The 12,237-nt window shown below is 45.0% G+C and overlaps 1 protein-coding gene across 7 annotated transcripts in view; it reads right to left on the minus strand.

Moving 5' to 3' along the window:
• The window catches only part of LOC147463336 (uncharacterized), a 134,645-nt gene that overhangs the window by 20,659 nt on the left and 101,749 nt on the right, over positions 1-12,237 (minus strand). The window contains exon 11 of one of the 7 annotated variants that reach the window (XM_086488167.1): positions 8,385-9,019. The exons of the other annotated variants lie outside the window; for them this stretch is intronic. The gene's annotated coding sequence lies outside the window, so the exon portion shown is untranslated. Of the gene's footprint in view, positions 1-8,384; positions 9,020-12,237 lie in introns of those variants that run through there. 7 annotated transcript variants of the gene reach the window in all.

A 12,237-nucleotide genomic window follows, 5' to 3' on the forward strand; every position in this document is an offset into this window, starting at 1 on the left:
TGTTGCCTCAAGAGATGATGGAGGTATCTGACAGTGAAATAATAAGTTTCAAGGCTTACAAAGCCTTGTACAAGACTCTTACACTAGGACACAAGGAAAAGGGACTATTTAAGTTGCTGCCAATATCTTACAATGTGAGCATTGGAAAGAAATGCACCAATAATGATGTTGCAATCTTGTTAGGTGGATTTCAATATGTGGAAGATGTCATGCCCTTGGAAGACAACAAATCCTTCCGCTACAACAAGTTCAACAATGTGTATATTGACTTGTTGAAGCTCAAGGAGTCAATGATCAATTTCTATGGGGTGACACAGGAAGAGTGTGATGGTAAGGTTATCTTTATTATGAAGCTATATGAGTGCCAGGTTATCAAAGGTCAACATCTCAAAAGGGTAAGCATTTTAGTATTTGTACTTCTCGAGTTGTTTAATTTAACTCTCAAACATGATCACGCAAATCGGGTGGTCGGAGGATACCGTTGGTCAACTTTTGTCAACATCGGGCAACAAGGGGACTGTATGGGTGTGGCAGGATACCCACAACACACAAAGACGCCTGGAAGGGGAAAAAAAAAACGGCTTGGTAGAATTTTCTACCTACGTGCCGTGGCATAGACAGCTTTTGTTTGCTCCCTGTCGGCCTAGTCAAACTATCCCTCTGTGTGCCATGGCGCATAAGGATTTTTTTGCCCCCATTGTGCACTGTGGGTATTTTGCCACAGCCATACTGTCCCTCCATTGCCCAGCTCAAACAAAAATTGACCGATGGTGTTCCCTCGGTCTGCATGATCATGGTATGGAGTTCTTGTGGAAGCCGTTCCACGTATGCGTTGCATTAATCAAACTTGTTTTGACAATATGAACAAAGAAAAAATGTAAAGGACAAAATGATATCAGTCAAAAGACAACACAAAAGACCAAATTATTCTCTATTGATTTTGGAATTACATCATGGATGGTTTGTCAGTCTGCGAATTACTGTAGCAGGCTACAATGTCACTTTCACAGGACACACAGTTAGTACAATTGGTCTGGTCTGGTTCACACTCAATGGGGATACTCTGGGCTGGCAGTGACACGTGGTAGGGATACGGACGGTGGTCTAAGTAGACATTGTGGCCAGGTCACCAGCACCACTCAAGTTTGGAGATAGACTTAGGTGGCTGACATTTATGAGCCATTGGTGGATCTTCTTCATATATGGTCCAGCGTCGTCGTTTAGGGAGCGAGTCTTTATACACAGCACGTCTTCACCATCCCTGCACATCTGAGCCTCGACACCCCCATTGTACCTGTGAGTCTCGAGTGTGCTGCCGTGCCAAAGTTTGTATCGGTTCTTTGAGATAATCGAGTCCTATGTTCTGGTCTGCTGTTGTGTCTCTGTGTGATAAGTTGTTATCTTTTGTTCTTTTGTTTTCAGTTGTTTGAGTGAGATTGTCACGCACATAGCACCGAGGAGCGCCCACTGTAGAGAGCACGACACACTATCCGCGCTACAGGTGCTCTCATTTTTGGCGATTGCGGTGGGATCTCAACTGAAGTCTCACTCTCTGTTGAGGTACAAATTGAGTAGCTAGATGGTTTTGACCTAGCTTCGCCTACTTTGCCTTACACTGTGCAGCCTGCTGGTCTGGTCTCCTCTCGTCCTGGTCTAGGCCTTCCTCGTCCCTGGTCTAGTTCTTCCTTGTCCTGGTCCTCGTCACTGGTCTAGTCCTTCCTTGTCCTGGTCTAGTCCCTCCTTGTCCCTGAGCCTGGTGGTCTAGTCACTTGCCCTGGTCTAGTAGAGTCTAGACCTGTGTTCAGCCAGTTAAAGGTCTTCTTGCCCAAAGCTTGGTTGGTTTGTGGTTGTTGCATGACACATACAAGGTGATCATTAGAGCGTCCAAGCGCACTAATGAGTCCTCAGAAGTACTATAACAGAAGACGACCCTTGGTACCTAGTAGAAGTCCACCAACCTCATGACCCATACCTCCACATACGGCAACACCCATTCCTCCATCCAGCTCAACATCTTCCAGGTCACCTTCCCCAGTAAAGCTTTCTCCTATTTCGTTACAACAGGCTATTGAGCAACGGGCTCCTGAGCAAGAGGCCATGGAGGCGTTGACCAGTGTTTTGGCCAAGGTAAACATCAAGTTTCCTACTTTCAAGGGACTCTCCTCAGAAGATGTAGACGACCATGCAAGAAGGTTTGTATCTCTCTGTAGAGGTCGTGGTCTTAACAGAGAAGATGCTTATTTGGTGTTGTTTCCATCAACATTGGATGGATTAGCAGACAAGTGGTACAATCAGTTTGCAGAGAACCATTTTGCAACTTGGGCAGCTTCAAGACAATAGTTCTGTGCGGCATTCAGGCCAGGTGACTACCAGGAAAAGGTTTTGGATGAGTTGGCCAACATGATCCTCCAAGCAGAGGAGACTTTTGCAGAACTCATGACTAAAACCAATTCTCTAGTTGCCAAGCTTCCTCAGCCACCATGTGAGTTCATGGTCAACAAATGGGTAGAGAAGGCTCTTCCAAAGACTACTCAGCAAAAACTGAGAGAGAATCTCCGACTTGATTCCACCTTGGAGGAGTTTGTTGCGGCTACTACTAGGATAGAGGGGCAAGGAAGCTGTTTACAAACTCTTCTCAGGTAGAGACTACCTCTGTACTCTTGGAGAGTCCAACTGACCCTTTAACTTCTTTACGTAGGGAACTTGAAGCCCTAAAACTACAACGCGCTCTTCAAGAGGAGAAATCAATCTCTCTTAAACAGGAGAAGCCCCCACATCACAAGGCTTTAGATCAAATCAAGAGGGAGCTAGAAGAGCTTTGGTCTCAGCAGGAGACTAAATCTATGGTATGGTGCAGCTCATGTCGCTCTCCAAGACCCCCTCCACAGGACTGTCCCCTTCGGGCTTATTGCCACTTCTACGAAAAGTTTGGGCATGAGGACAAGGACAACTACTACCTCAAGGGATTGTGACAAATACAACAAAGTCTTGGTCCGACTCTTCAACAAGGGCCATCACCTGCATCCAATATGGTTTTTCCTTGTGGCCATCCACACCACATGCCACCTTTATTGTCAGTCCCTCCTATGCAAGGTATGCAGAGCACTTTTCCCTCTCAGAGCTTTTATCACACCCATGCTCCCTCCCCACCTGAGTTCACTATGATGGATTTAGGCCTGCAGCCTACTCAACCTGCCCCTTTCACAGTAACATTGGTTGACCAGAGGACAATATACCCTGTGGGCATAGTGGAAAAGATACCTCTGCCGATACAAGATTTCACTTTTAGTTTGGATTTTGTTGTGGTTCGTCTTCCATAGGTGGAGGGCGTATTTCCCTTACTCTTTAGCAGACCATGGCTGCGACACGCTAAAGCACTTCATGATTGGGAAAACAATGCCATGTGGATACATACTCCTGTCTCCCCGATGCAACCCATGGAGGCATGGATCCCGTCGTGCAACATAGTTCTTTGTCTCTAACAACCAACCTTGAATTGGAACATCCTACTCCACCTGACGGGTCAGACGAGGATCTATTGGAGTGGTTGGAGGCTATCAAATCTATGCCTTGTTATGGAGTCTCTATTCACTCTTTGCCTGAAGGTACACCCTCTTCCAATGTTTCCACAATAACTATACCTAGTGAGCCACCTGAGCCAGCTCAAAGGTTGAAGGTCATAGAAGCTACTCCTGATTTTCCCTTGGTGGAAGCCTTTGAATTTGGTGCGCCTATGAAGAATCATAGAAGCGGGAAGAAATCTCTCCTATAGGAGTTTGCCCCCCCTCAACATCACCCCCATTGATGTGTGCCTCTCCGACCAGAACAAAGCTCTCCTTTGTGTCTAGCGAACTCCCTTCACAAAGCTTCCTCAACACGGGACACAACAAAAACAATGTTGATTTCAAGCTTGATGAATACCTGATCATGATATCTATCTGCAGTATGGCCATCTCCCCTCACTACCCCCTCTCTGCCTCCTCGCCCTTGCTCACACCCCCTCTCGCCCTACCCTACCCACCCCTAGATCCCCTATCTACCCCTCGTCGCCCCCTACCCATCCCTCACTCCCCTACCCACCCCTCGCCCCTACCCACCCCTAGACCCCCTATCTACCCCCTTGTCCCCCTATTCACCCCTAGACCCCCTATCGACCCCTCACCCCCTACCCACCCCTAGACCCCCTATCTACTCCTGGCCCCCTACCCACCCCCTACCTAGGGCTACACCCCCTATCTACCCCTCGCCCCTAACCACCCCTAGACCCCCTATCTACCCCTCGCCCCCTACCCACCCCTCGTCCCCCCTACCCACCCCCTATCTAGCCCTCAACCCCCCTACCCACCCTTTCCACTCTGCTTTGCCAGGGTTGCTAGCTTTGGAGTTTTTGAAGCAGGTCTTTTGGTGTTTCACAGCAGATGAGCAAGATGAAGAGCCTTTTAGCTGTTTCCTTGTGGCTTTCAAGCATTCACCTGGTTGCCATTCCATTGCTGTAAATGCTTTTCGTTCTGCCATCACGATGGCGCTTAACCTTATTTGCGGTGTTACTCGAACTTCTAGTCATCCCTCTTTTCGAGAAGAGTGATGTTGCAGAAGGTGTTGCAAGGTTCATCTGCAAGCATGGACCAAGTCATTTTCCTCTCACTATGTGCTGGATCCAAACCGAGCATATCTCTTTGATGTGTAGCCTCATTCTGTGTTGCCAATTGGGATTCTTGGACTATGCAATCATACTGGGTTCCTGCCTATTCAAAGGCTTATGGCGTTTGCAAGCAGTGCAATGTTTTTAACTCCACTTTTGAGGATGTAAGGTCATGGTTGGTGGGCCTAGCACCGGCTTCAAGAAAGACGTACAGATGCGGTACCTGGTGGTTTTCTTTCACAGTTTTTCTGTATTTCGTCTCATCGAGACAGTGAGCGGGGGTCTTGTGGCGGGCAATTGTGGCGGGCAACCTGTAGAGGCAGGCTACAATGTCACTTTCACAGGACACACATTTAGTGCAGTAGGTCTGGTCTGGTTCACACTGGACGGGGACTCTCTGGGCTGGCAGTGACACATGGCAGGGATACGGACGGTGGTCTAGTGGACATCGTGGCTAGGTCACCAGCGCCACTCAAGTTTGGAGATAGACTTAGGTGGCCGACATTTATGAGTCGTTGGTGGATCTTCTTCATATATCGTCCATCGTCGTCGTTTAGGGAGCAAGTCTTTACACACAGCACGTCTTCACCATCCCTGCACATCTGAGCCTCGACACCCCCATTGTACCTGTGAGTCTGGGTTGGAGCTGAGTGTGTTGCCACACCAGAGTTTGTATTGGTTCTTTGAGATAGTCAAGTCTTATGTTCTGGTTTGCTGTTGTGTCTCTGTGTGATCTGTTGTTATCTTTTGTTCCTTTCTTTTCAGTTGTTTGAGTTAGATTGTCACGCACATAGCACTAAGGAGCACCCATTGTAGAGAGCACGACACACTATCCGCGCTACAATTACATTTGTGGATATGTGACGAATGGATGGCATAATGCCAAGGATTTTTACAATTTCCTTTGGGTTTCACCCCTTGACTTAGGCTTAAGGCACAATGGGAGAGGACTGATATAGGATGCTTTCCTGTAAAGGCATACAAGGATGCCTTGCGATCCACTAATATATATTTATGATCATTAAGGATGAGAGAATCTTTGATGAGTTTGGTACTCAATACTTTGCACTTGAGGGAGTACCATGCTTCGTGAACTCTGTGTAAGGAACTCAAAGAATCGATGATCCCAGGTGGCTCAAGAAGCGCCACAAGGAGCTCTCCCTATTCATGGAGACATTGCAAGGACCTCAAGTTTTCATTGTCAACTTATCAACATGGTATACAACTTGCAGAGTAGTTTGAAGGACATTACCAATTGTTGTTAGAAAAAAATAGACAATCGTTTAGGTTTTAAAATCTTTACCTCAGTTTCCTCATCCATTTCTTCAAGAAACTTCCTTGTAAGATCAATGCTTGAGCGATCGTCTTCACCCATAGGAATCAGTGGTTTGTGTGAATAAAAAGCGTTTTCGGGTACACTTTCATAAAAGGAGGCACATGACTTAATCTCCACTAGGGTACCGATTACCATTTGCACCAAATTTTGTTTATTTTCATTGGCAAAAGTTGGAAAGTCTTGCAGGGAGACTTTGGTCTTCAAAGTCAATTTCATTTTTTTTTTAGTCTGCCTTTCCACTTGGATTTTTCATGCCCACATAGATAGTGAGCACTAAGAACGACTCATCTTCTCTGAGTCCAAGTGTTTTAGCAATGTCATCGAGGAAAAAAAATTGATGACCCTCCACCATCACTTCATGCAAAGTGAGTATTTGGAGGTCAGGGACTTCCCCCACCAACACCTCATCTCCCTCTATCATCCGATCTTCCTCCTTAGTGGAGATGGGCGCTTGCAACAAGAGAATGAGTGCCATAGATGCTTTAATCTACTCATCAACCTCTTTGAAAACTCATTTGACTCCTCCACAGGTCATAGGGTTTTTCTTATTGGCCTTTTCCTTTGATTTTCCCTTCTCCATGCCTTGAAGCATAAGTAAATCCAGAACCATGTCCTAAGCAATGAATTGGGTGCCTATACATCCCATGACCAAGTCTATGAGGTCATCCTCATCCATTGTCCTATAGTCTCCTTCAATGAACCTATTTGACAAACCTAAATAAGTAAAAGAAAAAAATTTGTTGCGTGCATAAAGGTGTTTCATTTTCTACCCATTTTATTGAATAGTGTGCCCATATAAGCATTGTTGAGTTCTTATTTCCTATGCTACTGTCACCATTTTTTGGCATGTTTTGAATTCTATTTTGTAGTAATAGATAAGAGTTGAGCCCCCTTAATTTTAGTGTAAGTAGCAAGTTTAACATTAGGTTGGTAATGGGACACTTATATGTCCCCAGGCACTTTCATGCCCTCCTAGGATTTTTGTGGGCTATTGATTGCACCTTCATTGTTATGCTTACAGATTATTTTCAACCTAAACTATGCCAAAATGCATGTGCTATTGTTTTTGCCATTTTTCAAAGTTTTGCAAGTATACCTAAAAGTCATCTTATTTAGGTCTAAATTGATATATGATTAGCCTTGGAACATCTTTTTATGACTAAAGACGAATGTTCATCTTGAAAGTTATGGCCTAGCTGGTTGCTACGAGTTCTCTCCGTCGTTCTCTGCACACGGTGCATCAATTAGGTGATCATGGTGATGCCTATGCGTGGCTCTTGCCTGATGGTACGCGGCCCTTGCCTGACCACGTAACATGGCTAATATTTGGAAGGGATAAGCACCCTCCCCTATGGGCCTATTTTTAAAAATTTGCCAATATATATTTTTAAGAAATTTTGATTGGATTCCATAGCATATGACTATTCTTCCTTGATCTTTGGGACACCTAATACCCCATATAGCTAACAATACAAAGATGGCTGGGCTTTTTGGTCCAACCAAAATAAGACTCATTTTGATTGCACATATATAGTCACATCATCATTCCTATTTTAATAGGCTAAGCATGCTAAACTTGTAGCTTATATCAATAACTAATCATGGCTTTTAAATTTGCGTATATATTGATGGTTTTCTAAGAGAGATGAGAGGTCATAATGTGGAACATTGTTTTTTCATGTGTGCCGTTTAGTACTTCTTTATTGTGCCCTACATTCTCCCAAGTGACCCTTTGGTTGCAGACTCTCTTGCACTTTTGATGACCAAAATTGTATGTCCACCAACCTTCTCTCTCGCAAAGCCTGCAAGTACTCTAGTGTTTTTTGCTATTTGACCTAGTCACCTTTTGGGCTCTCTCTTCTTAAATTGTTGTTCATCCCGATTTTTGTTTATGAAGGGTACTTCTTACAGGCCACAAAGGGCTAGTGCTCAAGAAAAGCAAGTCTTTGGTGTTTTTTTTTTCACGAGCTAAAATTGCAAAACTCGTACTAGATTCCAAGCTTGCCTAGAAGAAAACCGGCAAAATTTTACATACTTGTTTGAAACCAAAAGCGTGTCTTTGTTTCTCTTTGGTTTGTTTTTGGTGAGCTCTTCAATGGTTGACTACGTGATAGCCATGATTATAGACAAAGTTCTTGAGAGGAAAAGATTTGGGGCAGGAACACAAAATCCAAATCAGCATATGTTGGATGACAATGTGAAATAATTTCTACACAAGGACTTTGTGTGGAAAAATGTAGATAAAAAATGTACAATGTGCAAACTTAATTTTTCTTTTGCAATAGACTCAACTTAATAGTCATAAGCTCAAAAAACAAATCCAAATTTCTTGCTCTTATAAATAAATTTTAGAGAAGATATACTTCAATACAAATCACCAAATATTATACAGCTTTCACCAATGGAGTATCAAGAGTTCAACATAAGGCGTTTTTCTGAATCCCTATTTTCCACCATTTTTACATATGGAAGGGCCCCATTTATAGGGATTAAGAGATTGAATAGGAAAATGGTGTGTTTTATTCATGAAAATTTTAGGGATAAGAGATTTTCAAAATAGGTGTTGAATGGAGCTTCCCTATATGTAAACCCTCTATATTACACCCCGAGAAATGAACCGATACATACGAGAAATGAACCAATACATACATATGCAGGAAGACAATTTGTTACATATACAACAAGATTTATGATTCGAATTGCAACATAAAATGAAAGAATACATCTCAAAATTTTGCCATAGAGGCTGAACCCTGGATGGGAACACTGTACAATGCAGCTATATTACCTACAAGGAACCAGAGATGGGACCCGAAGTACAAGAAGTGCAAAGCGCCTCCAGTTGTCGAAGGGAGTGTGTTCCCACAAACAAATGAATTCATACTTTACAAGCTTCTGCAAAGGCCAGCAGGACCAATGCCATAAACCTTCAATCCATCCAAAATCTATTGAATCCTTGATATGGCGTAGATACTGCAGCCTTCATAAGACAAATTCGAGACGGCATTCTTCAAGAACATAGCGTCTTTCTTTCCCGATATCTGCAGAAACTCTCTCTCTCTCTCAGATAGATAGATAGAGAGAGAGAGAGAGAGAGAGAGAGAGAGAGAGAGAGAGAGAGAGAGAGTCTCTCAGATAGATAGATAGATAGAGAGACAGAGAGAGAGAGAGAGAGAGAGAGTGAACTCTCAGTTGGCATTCTATCAGAGAGAGTCTCTCAGATAGATAGATAGATAGAGAGAGAGAGAGAGAGAGAGAGAGAGAGAGAGAGAGAGAGAGAGAGAGAGAGTGAACTCTCAGTTGGCATTCTATCAGAGAGAGTCTCTCAGATAGATAGATAGATAGAGAGAGAGAGAGAGAGAGAGAGAGAGAGAGAGAGAGAGAGAGAGAGAGAGAGAGAGAGAGTGAACTCTCAGTTGGCATTTTAAAATAAAAAGTTGAAAGAAGTCATGAGGCCCTTAAATGGAGGACCCATTTACAAACTAAACAGAGGCAAAATTTGTACACCTTGCGAGATAATGTGTGTTGCCACCACAAGGATGACTCGAAAAGCGACCACAGGTGATTACCCTGATGCACAATCCATACATCAGACTGAAGGATGGCATAGACACTGGCAAAATCTAGTTGTAGCCAGATTCCAATCAAAGAAGCGAGAGTCCACATCCAAAGGAGGAATGGGTGAGTGAGCAGCAAGCATCCTTTGAATCTCCCACCAGAGAGGAGAATAGTGAAGGCCCAACCGAAAGAGGGAGATGGCATTAGCAAAAGAAAGAACATAACCCGAGTCATCAACCACCTGATGCACCTGACAGATTCCTTTTCCAATTCAAAGAACTATGCATTCTATATGGTATATACAGTGGGCGAGGAAACAGGAAAAACACATCCTCCCCAACTATAGGTGCCTGAGGAGGTGGGTCAAAACCTGGACCTGGATGATTGAAAATAAAGGCACCTTGCGATGAAGAGGCTTCTCCTGTAACAACTTCCTTGTAAGAGCGAACCACCTTGTCCCAAGCTTCAACCAAAGAAGTGTTGTCATTACAAGGGAGTTTTTTCTGAGCAACATTCTTCAAAGGAGGCACATAATTAAGAGAAGATGCCGGAACACGAGCTGTAGCAGCTTTGGCGGGTTTCTTGGACACTATCCAAGTTTGAGAGGTCGAAACCTGTTCTTTTGCTTTGTCTTTAATATTTGGAGAAGCACAAAGTGCAGACAATTGTAATTGTTTCCCTTTGCCTTTAATCGCCCCAGCTTTCAAGGAGGAGGTTGAAACTCCTTTGGTTTGAACCTCAGTAAGATTTTGGAGACGAGTGAGGTTAAGGAGCAGGGACGGCTTAGGAGGTGGTTGCAGATTTGGTTCCGGACATTCAGACTGCATATGACCAAATTTGCCATAGCGGAAGCAAGAATTTGCAAACTTGCCCCATTTAAGCTTAAATGGATGCTTTCCAACCACAACATCCCCAGAATCGATCGAAATACATACCGGTGTGGGGATATCCGTGTCCCACAGAATACAAAAACGGTTTGTGTTTGCGTCCAGCTTAGGAGGGCAAATGACTTTGCCCAACTGAGCAGCCAACAAAGGAAGAAAGTGACGCCAAGTGCGAGGAAAGTCGACCACCTCAACCCAGACGGGACACTTGTGACGAATGAGACTCTGATAGTCCTTGGTAAGAGCCCAGAGCAGTACATGAGTCATCTGCGTATTGAAAAAAAGAGGAGACATTTCAAGCAGAGCATCCCGAGCATCCATGTCAGCCAGCAAGACTTCACAGAACCCTCATGCGCCAAAGTAAACCCCTCGGACTGCTTGCCGTTGGAGTACGAAATCAACCCATTGGCCTACATCCTGAGCCGTAGGCATTCTACCTGGGAAAAAAAGAATCACCGCGTTAAGTGCATATTGAGCAACAGGATCCATAAGCTCCTGTATAGGGATGCGCACTTCCATGACGGGAGCGGATCCTTCCCAGGCTTGACGTGCATCCTCGAAATCCTCATGCAAACATTCTTGATAAGGCTTAAAGCATCCATATCCGAAGATTCAATGGCTTTCCGGCGCTTATATATACAATGATCAGTCGAATCCATGTGAAGCTCACACACACACACTCTTTTTTTTGGGAGGTTTTTGATATTTGACTTCTATAGACACAGACACACACACACAGGCTAGTTGTACAGAAACACTCACACCTCTCTCTTTCACACAAGACGACGGAAGGACCACGTGTAGGCGAAATCAAACTTCAACCACCAGCGCGTTGTGAAGGGCCTGCATAGGGTAGATGTTGTGCAGAACAGAGTCGCGCGACAGACGAGTGGCAGAAGGATTCACCACACACCCAAATCCCCACGAGCATACACGCTGGTACAGCTGAAAATGGTCGACCTATGGAAGTGCAAGAAGCTCGGGCATGGCAATTTGCAGGCAAATGGCAAGGGCCTTGAGCAGGTATTTGATACAGCTGGGAGAGGTATACCGAGGTGGAGCACTTGCTAGTGGAAGGTGTCAGTGTTTTGTCCTATCACAGGTGGCAGGGGCAAGTGTTGATATCACAAGCTTGGGGATGAGGCAAGGGATGCTTGATAGAGGTGCTATGAAGTTTGTGATATGGGATCTTGGGCGGGGTGTTTGCACAACACTCCGCTGCCAGAGCGTATATGCCAAGTAGGCGGTCGTGATGATGGCAATTGTTTTTGGCGAGGTCTCCTCTCGAGAATGCCACCATTCCACATTCTACTTTCATGAAGATGCGCAGGGTCTTGGATGCTCGCCATACAAAAGCTTGGATCTCTGCACCGTTAGGAGACGCTCAGCGTCATCATGATCAAATGGATTTGGTTGCTCGTGGGAAAATTGCCCAAGTAGGGAATTAAAAAGACAAAAAAAGAATTTTAAAGGTAGCCACAGGGAAAACCGGGCTGCAGTTCAGAAGGTGGCGCTGCAGCCATGTGGAAGATTGAACGTGTCAGGAAAGGAAGGGAGGCCATTTGCCCGGCATGCGAGGGGAGGGGCGCCATCTGTGAGGTGGCAAGGCGGCATGAGCAATGCAACTTGGGGGGCCTGCAAGGGAGGAAAAAGGAGATGCCATAGAGGGGGCGCAGTTGACCAATAGTGGGTGGGTGGCCGGTACCACGGAGAAAGGTCACGGAGAAGCCAGCTTCAGGGGTTGTGAGGAGTCGACAGGGGATGAGGAAGAGAATAGGGCCAAGAGGGCTGCTGTGAGTAGAGCTACAAGGAAGGAG

The sequence above is a fragment of the Adiantum capillus-veneris genome, chromosome 2 (genome assembly GCF_014529385.1).
Source record: "Adiantum capillus-veneris isolate H3 chromosome 2, ASM1452938v2, whole genome shotgun sequence".
Lineage (NCBI taxonomy): Eukaryota > Viridiplantae > Streptophyta > Polypodiopsida > Polypodiales > Pteridaceae > Adiantum > Adiantum capillus-veneris.